Source organism: Urocitellus parryii, chromosome 4, assembly GCF_045843805.1.
Source record: "Urocitellus parryii isolate mUroPar1 chromosome 4, mUroPar1.hap1, whole genome shotgun sequence".
Classification (NCBI taxonomy): Eukaryota; Metazoa; Chordata; class Mammalia; order Rodentia; family Sciuridae; genus Urocitellus; species Urocitellus parryii.
In genome coordinates this window covers 5,354,587-5,368,776 of record NC_135534.1, presented here as the reverse complement: position 1 = coordinate 5,368,776, position 14,190 = coordinate 5,354,587, and the positions used below count along the sequence as shown (strand labels likewise).

Below are 14,190 nucleotides of genomic sequence, written 5' to 3'. Positions count from 1 at the left end.
GATTATCAGTTGTGGAGAGGAGAAGAGGGACCCTCCAGGCAAGGAGACTGAGAAGTGGTCAGAGAGAAACCAAGAGAGTGGCTGTTCAGAGGAGCCAGCCAGGGTGATGTTTAATAAGGAGAATCTAGAGAGGACTGCAGTGAATCTTGCTGTGAGTGAGGTTAAGAAGCAGACAGAAGAGTTTCATTTGGATTTAGCCCATCTGAAGGTCATTAGTGACTTAAAAGAGCTGTTTGAGTTGATGGTATAGAAAGGTCCAGATTGTAGTGAGCTGAAGCGGGAATACTGTCAGACAAAGAGCTCATTTTCTTATTTTTAAGTAACCACTACAAATCATTGAGAAGACCAGTCTAGTAGAAAAGTGGACAAAGGGCATAAGCACAGTTGGCAGAAAAGTGAAGTGGCCCTCAAACACATGGACAATGCCTGGCCTCACCCATAGGAGTAAAGCAAGATGTCATTGCTGTGGGTGTGGGACCAGGTGTTTGCATATTGCTGATGGGAATGTGGCTTGTGTGCCCTCCATGAAGAGCCGATTGGCCTCATGCAACTCATGAGAAGTGCATATCCTCTTATCCAGTGATTCCGCTTCTGGGAACTCTGGCATTTTTTATAATAGTGAAAATTAAAAAGTGAATGGTTGTCAGTGGTGGCCTGGTTTAGCCAGCAGTAAAACAAAGGAAAGTACACCCAATGTAAAACATATCTTCTTTGCAAAATGATTTTTGGAGTCTTTTCTATCATGCTATAAATCAAGTTTTTTGAGGGTGATTCCCCTCCCCTGTTTTAGAGATTGAGAAGCATACTGGTGGGTCTGATATAGGCCACAGAAGCTCTGTAGCAGTGTGTCTTTGAAATGAGGTGTGTTAAGCTTGTTAGTCGTTTTTGCTTGACCCTTCTACCTTTTAGCACTTTGTACATAAATCATTGGTCCACATTCCTTTCTCAGGTACTTGTTAAGATGGTTTTCAGGGGATTCTGCTGTTGTATATTTGTATCAGTTACACAGTACAGGAAAGGGAGATGTGGAATAGCTACGGGCTTTATCTTACTGAATCTATAGCCACATCAAGAGAGCATCAGGTTTTGCTTGGTTTGACTCAGTGATGAAGTAAGCAAGTGTCTGATGCTATTTGAGAACCTGGATGTTGCAATGGGGATTATCCTGCACCCAGTGTCAGGGGCAGACTTTATCCGTCAGCTCACTGGTGTGGGGGGAAAGGAACAACTCAGGCCTCTGTGAGCACAGGATTCTGGCTCTGCTGACCTTTGTGCAGTTTGGTCTTCTTTAAAGATAGCAGTGTATTTATGTGTGGACTAAAGCAAAAAAAAAAAAAAAAAAAAATGAAGGAAGAAGAAAGAAAACCTAGGCACATCCAAATAGACCAAACCAGTTTCCCAACAGAGTACATTGATATTCTACAACTTTAAATTCTCTATCATTGGAACTTTCCACTGTTCAGATTTTGATTAACTTAAGAATTTGAGGCTATAGTGTTGATGGATTAATTTTTTTCTTTATTTCTTTGAGTATTCTGGTTTCCTTTGTAGTTTTTTACTTCTTAGATCTGTAAGAATGAATAATTTTAAGATTTGCATGTGTTAAGTAATCATTTGGTTTAAATCTCCCATTTTACAGGTAAGAAAACAAGTTCAGAGAGAGAGATGACTTGCCACACACATATTGACTGAACTATCTAATTCAGTATCTACTCACCATTAAGTTGGGTGATGTGTGGAGGGATGATATCTTTATATTGTCAGGTTAAAGTACCTACAATCATTTTAAGGAAAATGTGGTTTTAATTACACTGCCACTCTTACAGTGAAGATTATTACTTTATATAATACACTAGTTCATTCAGAATTGTGGAGGTATAGTTGAACTTTATTATTATTATTAATATTTTTTTTGAGAAAAATTGAGACCTCTAGAGATGTGAACTTCCTTGTCTGGGATTATAGAACATAAACATTTATTTTGTGCTTAGTTTTTTTTTTTGGGGGGGGGTGGTTTACTAGGGATTGAACTTCAGGACACCACTGAGCCACATCCCCAGCCCTAGTGTATATATATATTTTAAGAGACAGGGTCTCACTGAGTTGCTTAGTGCCTTGCTTTTACTGAGGCTGGCTTTGAACTTGCGATCCTCCTGCCTCAGCCTCCTAAGCCACTGGGATTACAGGCCATTGTACCCCGCCCGGTGTTTAGTTTTTATATGAGTCAGAGCAGTGATAAATAGTAGACTTTATATGATTATGTATTTTAGATGAGCTATCAGTGTGGCTATTTAATGTGAATAGTTAAAAATAAACCAATTTTAAAATTCAGTTCCTTACTTACTTCACCTCACCTTTGAGGTGCTCATTTACTATGTGTGGTGTGGTGAGTAGGTACTGAATTAGACAGCTCAAGTCTAGAGTAATTATTTATGTGTGTGTGTGTGTGTGTATCTCTGAGAATTTTAGAATGTTAATGTGCATACCAAGGCATATGATTGTGGCTAAATTGTCAAAGATCATGTTCAAAACCAGGAGCAAAAACTGAACTCTTGAGTTTGTGATGTTAATATAGCTGGTTTGACTTGGGTCTCTCTTTGTCAATGTTTCACCCATTTTTTTTTAAGGACATATGAAAATTTTAATGTTATTTAGCTATCAATTGACAAATAAAGGTCCACTGATAAATTATAATTGTATATGTTTATGGATACAAAGTGATGTTATGATTTAGTAATATGCTGTGGAGTAATTAAGCACATTAACTAATATATTCATCTTCTCAACACTTAGTACTTTTTGTGTTTGAGAATATTTGAAACAGTGATTTTTAAATGTAAGTTACCGTTTATTGTGTTCACTATGGCATATGCTATCTCAAAGAAGGAAATGTGTCCCCTCTGTCTAATGGAGGCTTTATACCCTCTGTCATCACCCCACTCCCAGCAGTCTCTCTACTTTTATCTCTGATCATTTGGTTGCCAAGATGCCGTATGGTGTCTTTCTTGACTATTTTTGGTGTCTTTCTTGACTATTGTTCTCTGGATTATAAAAGTTTCAGCTTTCACCTCAAATAAAATTTGAGTGTGTACCTCAGCTGAACCAACATATATAGCTTGGTGATTGAGGGTGTGTTGTCATTTGTATCATGCTGTGCACCCTTGCCCATTGTTGTTACAGCAGGCAAAGGTGGTTCTCTGGGCTTTTACTTTGGATGCTAATTTTTCTGTTTATGACTTGGCTCCATTTTTAAAAAAATATATTTTAGTTTAGTTGGACACAATACCTTTATTTTATTTTATTTTTTTATGTGGTGCTTAGGATCAAATCCAGGGCTTCACATGTACTAGGCGAGCGCTTTACTGCTGAGCCCAACTTGGCTCCATTTTAATACCAGTTTAGATCTTCAAGTATGCCTGCAGTAATTGGAGTGTCCATTAGGTTGCATAGCCAGACAGTCCAATAAAATAAAATTGAACAACAAACCAGGTGTCAAAGTCCGTCCTTAGAGTACTTTACATATAGGACATTACCTTCAGAATGTGGCAGTATGGATATACCATGGATGTTCTGAACTTTATACAGAAGTATTTTTACATTCTTGGTCTGATGATTTAAAAAATTTATGGTGCATTATAATTATATATAATAGTGTGATTCATTATGCCAAATTTATATATGCACATAACATAATTTGATAAATTTTATTCTCCATTCTCTTCCCCTTTACTTTCGTCTTCCCTCCCACTGATTTGATATGGTGGTTTTTGATGAATGGTTTAGAAACCTTGGCATTCTTGTCTTGATGTTTCTTCCCCCAAGCCCCCACTTTTTATTTTTATTTTTGGTAGTACTAGGGATTGAATCCAGGGGCTTGTTACCACTGAGCTATATATCCAGCCCTTTTTTACTTTTATTTTGAAATGGAGTCTTGCTAAATTGCAGAGAATGACTTTGAATTTTCCATCCTGTTGTTTTGGGAATAGCTGGGATCACAGACATGTGCCGCCATGTTCTACTGGGCTTTTTGTTGGTGTTTCCAAAATTGGCTGATAGTGTTACCAATTTTATTTTGTTGGAAGATTCTGCTGAAGACATGGAAGTTTAATTTGTCTAGGTTGTATCTCCCAAATATGGATGTTTGTACGATTACATTTTTAAAAAATTTTAGTTTTGCAGTATTGGGGATTGAATCCAGAGTCTCACATGCTAAGCAAGCAGTGAACCATACCCCCAGCCCTTTTAAATTTTGTTTTATGACAGTCTCACTAAGTTGTCTAGGCTGGCCTCAAACTTGTAATCATCCGGCCTCAGCTCTCAAGTGCTGATATTACAGGGGTTCACCAATATGCCCAGCTGTGCAAATCATTTTTGATGATTTTTGTATTCAAAATTTTGTGGATGAGGGCTGGGGTTGTAGCTCAGTGCCAGGACACTTACCTAGTATGTGTGCAGCACTGGGTTGGATCCTCAGAATCGTGTAAAAATAAATAAATAAAGGTATTGGGGCTGGGTTTCTAGCTCCTCGCCAGAGTACTTGCCTGACATATGTAAGGCTCTGGATCAATTTTCAGCACCACATATAAATAAATAGAAAAATAAAGGTCCACTGATAACACCTTCATTTTTTTTATATTTCTGTAGTTATGTCCATCTACAATTAAAAATGTTTAAATTTATTTTGTTTTATTTTTTTTTTAAATTAACAGTGTGCTAGGCATTGAAGACAAAATGGTGACCAGGCCTTCATAAAGATGGATTATCTTCCCTCCCTGTTATCTTTGATCTTTTAAGACTTGAGTGTTTTTCCAGAATTTTTAAAAAATATTTATTTCTTTTTAGTTATTGGCGGACACAACATCTTTGTTTGTACGTGCATGCATGCCAGGCGAGCGCACTACCGCTTGAGCCACATCCCCCAGCCCCAACTTGAGTGTTTTCAAGAACACGTATGAGGACACTTGTAGCATGGGATGGTTGGGATCCACATTAAGATGACACTGATCAGGATGGTCTGGCATAGGGATTCCTGATGCTAGTAAGAAGTAGGGTTCCTTGCTTTGGTCCATCGCCTGTCTTTAACTGAGTGTTCATTTGTAGTCATGTGTGACATATGACATAATGAGAAAATGTGTTCTCATATATGGCAGCTGTGGCTTAATTTGAATTTGTACTAGCCGGGATATTTGGGGGTTTATATTAAAACTTACAAAATAGCATAGAGAGCAGATCATTACTGCCTTTTTTCCTAAACTGAGTAAGGATAGTAACTAATACTAGAATTGAAAAGCACTTGTCCAGTGCTAACACATGCTTGGGTTGCTCCCATGTTTAGCTATTGTGAATAATGCAGTGTGAACATAGGTGCACAAATATCTCTGAGATCCTGCTTTCAGTTCTTTTAGAGTATAGAATCAGAAATGGAATTGCTAGGTCATATAGCAAAATTTTTGTTTGGTAATTCTATCTTTAATTCTTTAAGCAGTCAACATACTGCTTTCCACAGTAGGTGTTTCATTTTTATTTTACTTTTCTACCAACAGCACACAAGGTTTCTGATTTTTTTTTTTTTTTTTTTTTTGCGCATCCTTGCAGACACTTATTATTTTTCTTTTTCTTTTTTTTGGTGTTGAGGATGGAACCCCAAGGCCTTGGGCAAGCACCACCACTGAGCTTCACTCCTGTACCTTCATTATCTTTGTTCTATTTTGTTTTTGAGAAATCTGAAACTATTCAGATTTTTTTCTTCTTCTTATGGGAAGACCCGGTCTCTTCTTTATGCCTTGGGTTAGAAATTTCATGGGGGATGTTTCTTGGTGTGAGTCTGTTTCAGGAACTTTGGGGAATTATTTCTTCAATTTTCCTCTGATCTGTTTTTCTGTTCTCTTTTTTATCTTCCAATCTTTTGATTCAGTTCTTAATTTTTTCTGTGAAATTTTTAAAATTTCTAGGGCTCTTTCATCTTTTTACCTTTTTAAATAGTATCCTCTATATTTATCTAAGGGTATCAAATATTATTTTTTTGTTCTCTCATGAATTACTTTTTTCTTCCAATTTTCTGTTTGTTTTGTTGCTTTTCATGATAGAAGCTTTCTGGAGGTGTATGTAATTCTTTCTCAGTGTTATCTGCTATAAAAATGGCAGAAAAAGTGACAACACCTGGGTTGAAAAAGTTGACAGTTCCTGCTTTTGTGGGCATACTTAGCTGTTAGTTCTTCATTTCTATGTAACATCCTCTATTAAAGGAACTGGAACTCCTTGGAGAAATGGCTGATTTCAAAGCTGTGGCAGAGAATGTACAGAAGGAATCCGGAACATGTTGTTATGAAAGGAAATAAGAAAGTGCTAGAGAAGTATGAATAGCACACATGAGCCTGCTTGAAAGGGCTCCCACAAGCCAAATCTGGGGCAACTTGAACATAAGAATAAATAACGATGCTAATAAATAAGAATCTTTGAATGCATACTGATACTGAAGTCAGGAAAGAAAGAAAGTGGGGAGTTAGGAAAGCATCTTTCTGAAGTTCGAATGACACCCAGTACATGCAGAAGGAGCAGTAGACTGCAAGTGCCCCTTCGTGTTGTTGTGGTGTTTGTTGCCAGGAGGAATAAAACTACTGGATGAATGTTCTAAGAACTCAGTCTGTAAGTGTCTTCCTACAGAACACTTAACTAAGGAAAAATGCTTACTTTAAAGTGAAGAAATCTGGCAAATATCTTACCAAGTGGTCAAAATTACCACTGGTAATGGGTGGTATGGAAACAAAGCTTGGTTTCTGTAGCGTTTCCTGTGAGAAATGCATAACCTTTATTCTTTACAGATGCTAGTGAAATGAAGGAGAGAATTGCTGAAGAACTGTGTGAGATGAGGAAGGAAAGAGCCGTGGCATCAGTATAGGCCAGAGGACTATGGACTGTGTAGTCCCTATTCAACAGTCTACATGTTAAATCCCATTAAATTCCTGATTTTGTGGCCTCAGTAGCTATGTGAGAGAATACCCTGCTCCTGGGAAATAGACTTTGGAGGCTGTGAGGGTAAAGGGCATAGCTCAGTGACAAAGCACCTGCTGGGGATGCAGAGTCTGGGTTCAGCCCACAGCTGAGATGAAGGAGTGTGTGTGAGTGAGTGAGTGAAAGCAAGGGGCTGCAATGGCTGTAGTAACCCTCATGTGTCTCGGGGGGCAGGAGGTACAGGAGTTAAGGCAGTGACTTCAGTGACACATCTGAGTCAAGAGGCTTTTTGAGTGGCTGATTGGAAGCTCCATTCTTGGGTAAGGCTCACTGGCTTGACGGTGACAGCATTGACACCTTGGGTTTGGTGCCATGGGACCATGTCTAAGCCTTTGCTCTGTGGTTCACACGTGACAAGCCCACTCCCAGCTGGGCAGGGATCTCCCAGTTTGGAGAATGGTCTTTCAGCCTGTGTTCCTCTGCTGGTGTGGGAAGTCAGGAGAGGGTGAGATTTAAGAAACCACTAAATAACTTTCGTCAGTACTACTTCTCTTACTTTCTAGGTCCCCTCTAATTTTGTTGTCTTCTCCTAGTCTTTATGGATTATGCCTTTAAGAAAAGAAAACAAGCAAACAACCAAATGACAGAAACAGTCCTTTGCTAGAGTTTAGAACTTATATAAGCTCTTTATTCATTCTTTACCCAGGGGTCCCTATTATGCATTTGCATACTTTTACATTTTAGAATGAGCAGTTTCTTAGCATGAATGATGTAGACCTAGTGTTTCCTTTATTAGTCTTAAGTGAATAAACTATGAGCAATTTACAGACCCCTTTTCCAGAAGAGTAGATTATGTCTTAGCATAGGTCAGCCCTGTATTCACAATGGAGGGGAAGAGTTTGATAGCTGGGTTTTCTTTTGCCATCTCTGGGAGTGTGGACCACCATGCTGACAACACTCTGCTAGGAGCCTGTGATTGGATCAGCCTGCAAGTGGGCAATGTGGATGGTTGTGAGCAGTGTAAGAAATGATTGCAAATTGGCTCTTTGAAGGTCCTGGAACCATGCAAATTTAAACACCAAATTTTGTGCATGTGGGCATTTTGGGAAGTACATAACTTTATCAGATTCTTAAAGGGATCTAGAACCCTAACACAGAATGACTATCATGAATTACCTATGACAGTAATGGTCTTGTTTGTTTTGGGATGGTGAGACTGGGATCAGAACCCAGGATCTTTCACTTGCTAGGGTGGCACTCTTCCATAGAGTTATACCACGCAATAGTACATGTTTATCCTACTGTAAATTTGTTGTCTGAGGGCTCCATCAGTGCATCGTAGATATTTTCTTAGAATTTTAAACAGAAATTCTATTTTCCAGAAATTCAACTTTTCCAAATGTATGTTTGAAAATCACATAACTGGTAAAATGGTTGGTTTGGTTGATTGGTTGGTTGGTTGTTGGTATTGGGGGGTTGAACCCAAGGGTGCTTTACCACTGAGCTATATCCCCAGTGCTTTTTTGAGACAGGGTCTCGCTAAGTTACTGAGGTTGGCCTTAAACTTGAGATACTCCTGCTTCAGCTTCCCGAGTTGAAGCTATCACATCTGGCTAAAATGTTTTATTTTTAGAATTAAATATACTTCTTTTCATTTTCACCTATGTTTGTTTTTGGTTTTGTTAGTTCATTTTGTTTGTCTTAACAAGTATTTAGCATTGTTTCTGCTTATCTTGAGAGGAAGTTTGGAGTTGAGATGAGAATGTAGTGTAAGTTTTATGGAAGAAAGGCATTAGATGAACAGCATTTTTCAAGTTGCCTTATAGACTTCATCTTAGAGGACTTCTAATAAATATAGTTTTCACAGTTTGAATCTTTCTGTAATGCTAAGTTGTATATGAAATGCCTTGTAAAATAATTTATATTCCCTCTCTCTGTAATATTTGGTTGATTGAGAATGGGATTTGTCTACAGCTGGACAATGATCTTAATGTTCTACTCCTGATAAAAGATGTAATTGTTATATTAGTTGCGGGGCATGTAAAGGAAAATTCTTTTAAACTCTGTTTTATTGTTTTAAAGTATGGTGACTTCATAGCCAACCTTATGTGGGATAAGAATGTCACTAATGTTTTCATAAAATAAAGATAAGGGTATGTGTTTTCTTCTTCACTTATTGATAGTGCTGCCATAGTATCTGTACTTAGTTCTGGGTTATTGCTCAGTGTGGGCTGAAAAAGCCTGGGTAGGAAGATGACAGAACCTTTTTCCTTTGTTCACATAGAAAAATTTCAATTAAGTACAACCTTTTAATTCTCTGAAGTATAGTTCTATGGGAATCAAAACCCTGAGCCAGTGTCTTTTATTGGCAGTTATCATCAGACCAAAAGAGAACATATGTGGTTATTGCTGCTGCTGCTGCTTCCTCCTCTTCTTCTTCTTCTTTTTTTTTAATAGGAGCGCTTCTGTTTCATACCGTATCCCACTTTATTCCTGCTACCCTGCTAATGCGGTAAATTGGAAGACAGCTGTCGCCAGGAAAACCTGTAATGGGCAAGGAGCCACAGAAGAGAAAACTTTTCTTTTAATTTTTAACCTTGGTTTGAAAAGGTAAGACCATTAAGATCATTAGGAGTTTTCTTCCATAAATTATAACAAGGAAAGCAATATTCTCCAGGAGACCCTGGAACCTAGGTGAACCAGGTCTAGGACAGTCTGTTTGAAAGCTGTGTACATTATAGTTCTATGATGTTTTAGAAGTTAAATAGCAGCCTCTGTGGTTTGCTTTCATAAATCTAGGAATCTACAGATCTACAGAATTCAAGGGATTCTGGATGCCAGGAGGGTTTGAGCTGAGTATGAAGTTAGGAGCAGCCAGGTCTGACAAGCTGAAGAAGCATGTGAAGAGAGTGCTGGTAGAGATCTGAGACCCAGGCCACTGCTGCCAGGTCATCTCACTCAGGGTGTGTGTGTGTGTGGGTGGGTAGGTGTTTTCTTGTATACCAGCCAAAGGACTTTTGATTTCTAGCCAGTACCTGTCTCCATTTGGATCCTAATTGCTGCCACTTTGAAACTTTTTATTGGAACTTAACTTTTTGTTAGAGATGATCTTTGCATATTTGACATTTGGCTCAGTTGGCATTTAACAGGAAGTCATACAGTAGAGAGCCCTTTGTGGGGTCATGCAAACATACTTAATCCAGCTTCATCAGGACTGTTGCATCTCAAGGAGATGGACACAAACATTGAAGCCCCCGCCTTTCAGAACTGCTAGTTCCAAGCCTTGCGAGTTTTAGTCATTTCTTACTGCTTCTTTTTCTTCCTGATGATCAGTTACTTAGCAAGCCCTGATAGTTCTGCCCTACTGGGGACTCTTTTTTTTTTTTAAAGAGAGAGAGAATTTTTTTTAATATTTATTTTTTAGTTTTTGGCGGATAGACATCTTTATTTTATTTGTATGTGGTGCTGAGAATCGAACCCAGGGCTGCATGCATGCCAGGCGAACTTGCTACCGCTTGAGCCACATCCCCAGCCCCTACTGGGGACTCTTGCAACTGTTCTTTCTGTCGATTTCCACTACTCTGAAGCTACGTCAGGCTTTATTTTTATTACCTTAGGAGATCTGTAGTTTTTTTTTTTTTTTCTGTAACAGGTCTCTGCAGGTGAGTTTTTTTTTCCTAGGCATGAAGAATGCCACTTTGTGTATGACCTCCCTGCCCCTCACAAAATGGTCCTGCTCAGAGCTGGGATTGCAACTCAGTGGTAGAGTGCTCGCCTAGCAAGTGCGAGGCCCTGGGTTCGATCCTCAGCACCACATAAAAATAAATAAGATAAAGGTATTGTGTCCAGCTACAACTACAAAGTAAATATTTTAGAAAAACTAAACAAAATGGTCCTGCTCAACCTTGGCAAGCTCTGATGTGTTCATATAGTGACACTCTGACACCTGGTCCTCAGATCAGTTTTCCAGCTTGTCTCCACATTATTCTCCTGTATGAATGCTGTGTGGAGAATTCTGTTCATGTATTTATCCACCTCTTGCCATGTTCTCTCAAAGAGTTTTCTTGTTTTTTTTTTTTTTTTTTTGTATTTGATTTCACATCTTTGAGGTCTCAACTTTCTTCCCCCCCCCCTTTCTTTGGTCAAGTCTTTCTGAATTGTTCCAGGTCCTTTATGATACTCCTTTGTGAACTCTTAGAGCATCTTAAATTGTTTTAAGATTGGTTTTAACTAGATTTTAAGTACTTTGACAGCAAGGAGTTTTAAATTCTACTTTATGTCTCTGGTACTTTTTACATAATAGGAATCACTGACAATTTAATAGTAAGATCTAAAATTTCAAAGACGTTTCTCAGGATAATACTTTTTGAGAATTTTTTACTCCCTGTCTCCCTCCTTTTTGATTTTCTTTGCTGACAGAGGTCCTTAGCTTTGGCAGCTTTTAGAACAGTTCCTTACTTTTAATATTCTTCCTTTTTCTCCTTTCACTCACCTCTGTGCATCAGCATTTTTTCCCCTCCTAGGATGAGGACACTTTTAGAGAATCACCTAGCTGTTTCCAAAAGTGCTAGAGTCAGTGCCAAGTGGTTAAGAAGGATTCCTAAAGTAGAACAGCATTAGAGGTGTGGACCAACATCTTGTAGGAGGGCTAAATGGTAAGTATTATAGGGTTTGCAGGACCAAAAAGGGGAGGGAGGTAATATTATGAAGGTATTTATATAACAGGAGGGGAAATGTTCACAGGCTTTTTAAATGATGAGATTCAAAATATAATTGTTCAATTTTCTATAATATAGATCTATTAATAGGGAAATTAGAATTCTTTTTTTATAGGGGGATAACATTTTACCTGATATTTACTTGGTATTCACAGAGTTGCTCTTTTGGAATTTGGAATTCTTTTTTTTTTTAAGGGTGGGGGGGTAACATTTTACCTGGTATTTACTTGGTATTCACAGAGTTGCTCTCTCATCAAAATCTATTGCAAATCTGTATCTCTTCTATTACTATGATGGGTGAAAAGATTTTATATACTTTATCTTTGAAAATGCCTTTTTACAGATAAGTACTGTCACATTTGGTCTCCAAGCATATGCCTTCAGGAGAGTGTGCTCATTACTTCAAATGTTAGATTCTTTTGAGTTTTGCTTTTTAGCACGTCATTGCTTTGTGAATCAGTCACTTCTGATTGGAGGTTAACTGAAGGCTCCTCAGTTGAACAACTAAATGAATTTTAAAATATGCAATTTTCCCCCCCTTACACTAGGGTCTGATAAATGCCACTTAGAGTAGTTTGAGCTTAGAAATCATGTCTGCTGCAAATTTGTGAGGGACTTAAGAATCATTTCTTTTTTTCCTTTTAAAATATTTTGTTTTAGATGTAGTTGAACACAATACCTTTATTTTTTATTTATTTGTTTTTATATGGTGCTGAGGATCAAACCCAGCCTCGCACATTCTAGATGAGCGCTCTACCACTGAGCCACAACCCCAGCCCAAAGGAATCATTTCTTACTTTAACTTCTGATGGCATAGGTACTACATGGAGCAGCTTAACTCTCCTTATGAACTGATGGTATTTCTGAAGAATAAGGTTTATGTGTTAGCACTGTTTTACTTTGTAACTTGCAGTAGAAAACACAAATGCCATGAATTCAGCAAAGCTGAATTTCCGTAGGCATTCAACGTTTAGTACTTGTGGTTGAAGGCTGTTCTTCTAAGTCAGAAAAATTTCAATCCTGGCTTTGAACTTGGACAAATCCACAAGAAACCTTACCACAGATAAGCCATTAAGCAGCTGTATGATGTATGATAGAGCTAAGTCAGAACTAGTGGTAGTCGAGTCCACGAAGGTGATGTGGTGCATCATTGACACTACTGATTCACCAACATGCGATGGATTAGAACTCTCCCGTACTCACTTAACATTGATAAGAGTAGCCATGGGCTTTGAACACCTAGCATGTTTAGGGTTTATAAATTTGCTCAGCTAAGCATTTTTTAGCTCTCTACATGAATTTGCCACAGCTTTTTTCTCCTTTATATGTAATTTTCCCACATTCAGGTGTAGCACATTCTGCTTTAACTTGTCTGTTCTCAGCTTTGAAAGTATTTTGCTTGTGGCTTCACAAGGACTATTTGTGGGCTAAAATTTCAAGCGGTGGGCTGGGATTGTGGCTCAGTGGTCTACAGAGCACCTGCCTACCCTATGTGAGGCACTGGGTTTGATCCTCAGCACCACATTAAAAAAATAATAAAATAAAATAAAACAAAGGTATTATGTCCATCTATAACTTTATTTAGAGTCAGGATCTCCTAAGTTGCTGAGGCTGGCTTTGAATCAGGGATCCTTCTGCTTTAGCCTCCGAGGCCACATGAGATTACAGGTGTGCGCCATTGTGCCCAGCTCTACAGCTCTACAGCTATTTCTAATGGATTCCACTTCCAGCTGTGAAGAGAAGGAGGATTTAGCTTTTAAATGCATAGCTTCTTCCTTCCTGCATCTTTATCTAATCACAACTTTTGGATAAGGTAAGTGTTGAGGGTATGCGTACTTTGGTTAATTATTCCCTAAATCTCTGACTTATTGGCAAAATTCTTCTCAGCAGTCAGATAATCCAACACTGTCAATCCATCTCCCCCCAGGACACATCCTTTCCAGAACCCCTTGTCTCTTGCCTTATTCTGCACTGGTTGCTCTTGATCTTTTCTGTAGCTTCTGGTGTTTCCTCTCACCTTTCTTCTGGAAGTTGTTTTGTTTCTATGTGTCTTAAGATCCCTGATTTCAAGTGTTTTGGCCTCATTTTGGTGAAGCACATGCTGAGAAAGGGTGAAGAGATTTTCAGACTTTCCCTGTCTGGAAATATTCTCTGTAGAGTTGTCATTGGAAGAAGCTAGTATTCTGATTTTCCGTCCTTTCACTGTGTTTTGTGGGGTTATTCCTCTCGCTAGAAATGTTTAGATACTTTGTTTTTGCTGCCATGAAATTCCACCCTGTGCCTGAGAGGATCTTTCCCACCATGCATTGTTGGTGGCCTTTGCAGGTCCTAAGGAAAGCCGCATTTGTTCAACTCTGGAAATTTTCTATTTGCTTTTGCCTTTTGCCTGCCACTCACCTCTCTCCCTCCCTCCCTCCCTTCTTTCTTTGGCTCTAAAGGGGTAGTAGATTATAACATGTTCTTTATAATTCGTTTCATTTGAATATTAGACTTCTCAGTGGTTTCTCTGTTATCTTTGTCT

General features: G+C 38.5%; 1 protein-coding gene across 13 annotated transcripts in view; it reads left to right on the top strand.

Moving 5' to 3' along the window:
- Positions 1–14,190, top strand: part of Ppp6r3 (protein phosphatase 6 regulatory subunit 3) — a 136,453-nt gene that overhangs the window by 34,188 nt on the left and 88,075 nt on the right. For 5 of the 13 annotated variants that reach the window (XM_026396525.2, XM_077797914.1, XM_077797908.1 and 2 more), the window contains one exon: positions 9,409–9,561. The exons of the other annotated variants lie outside the window; for them this stretch is intronic. The gene's annotated coding sequence lies outside the window, so the exon portion shown is untranslated. The remainder of the gene's footprint in view (positions 1–9,408; positions 9,562–14,190) is intronic. 13 annotated transcript variants of the gene reach the window in all.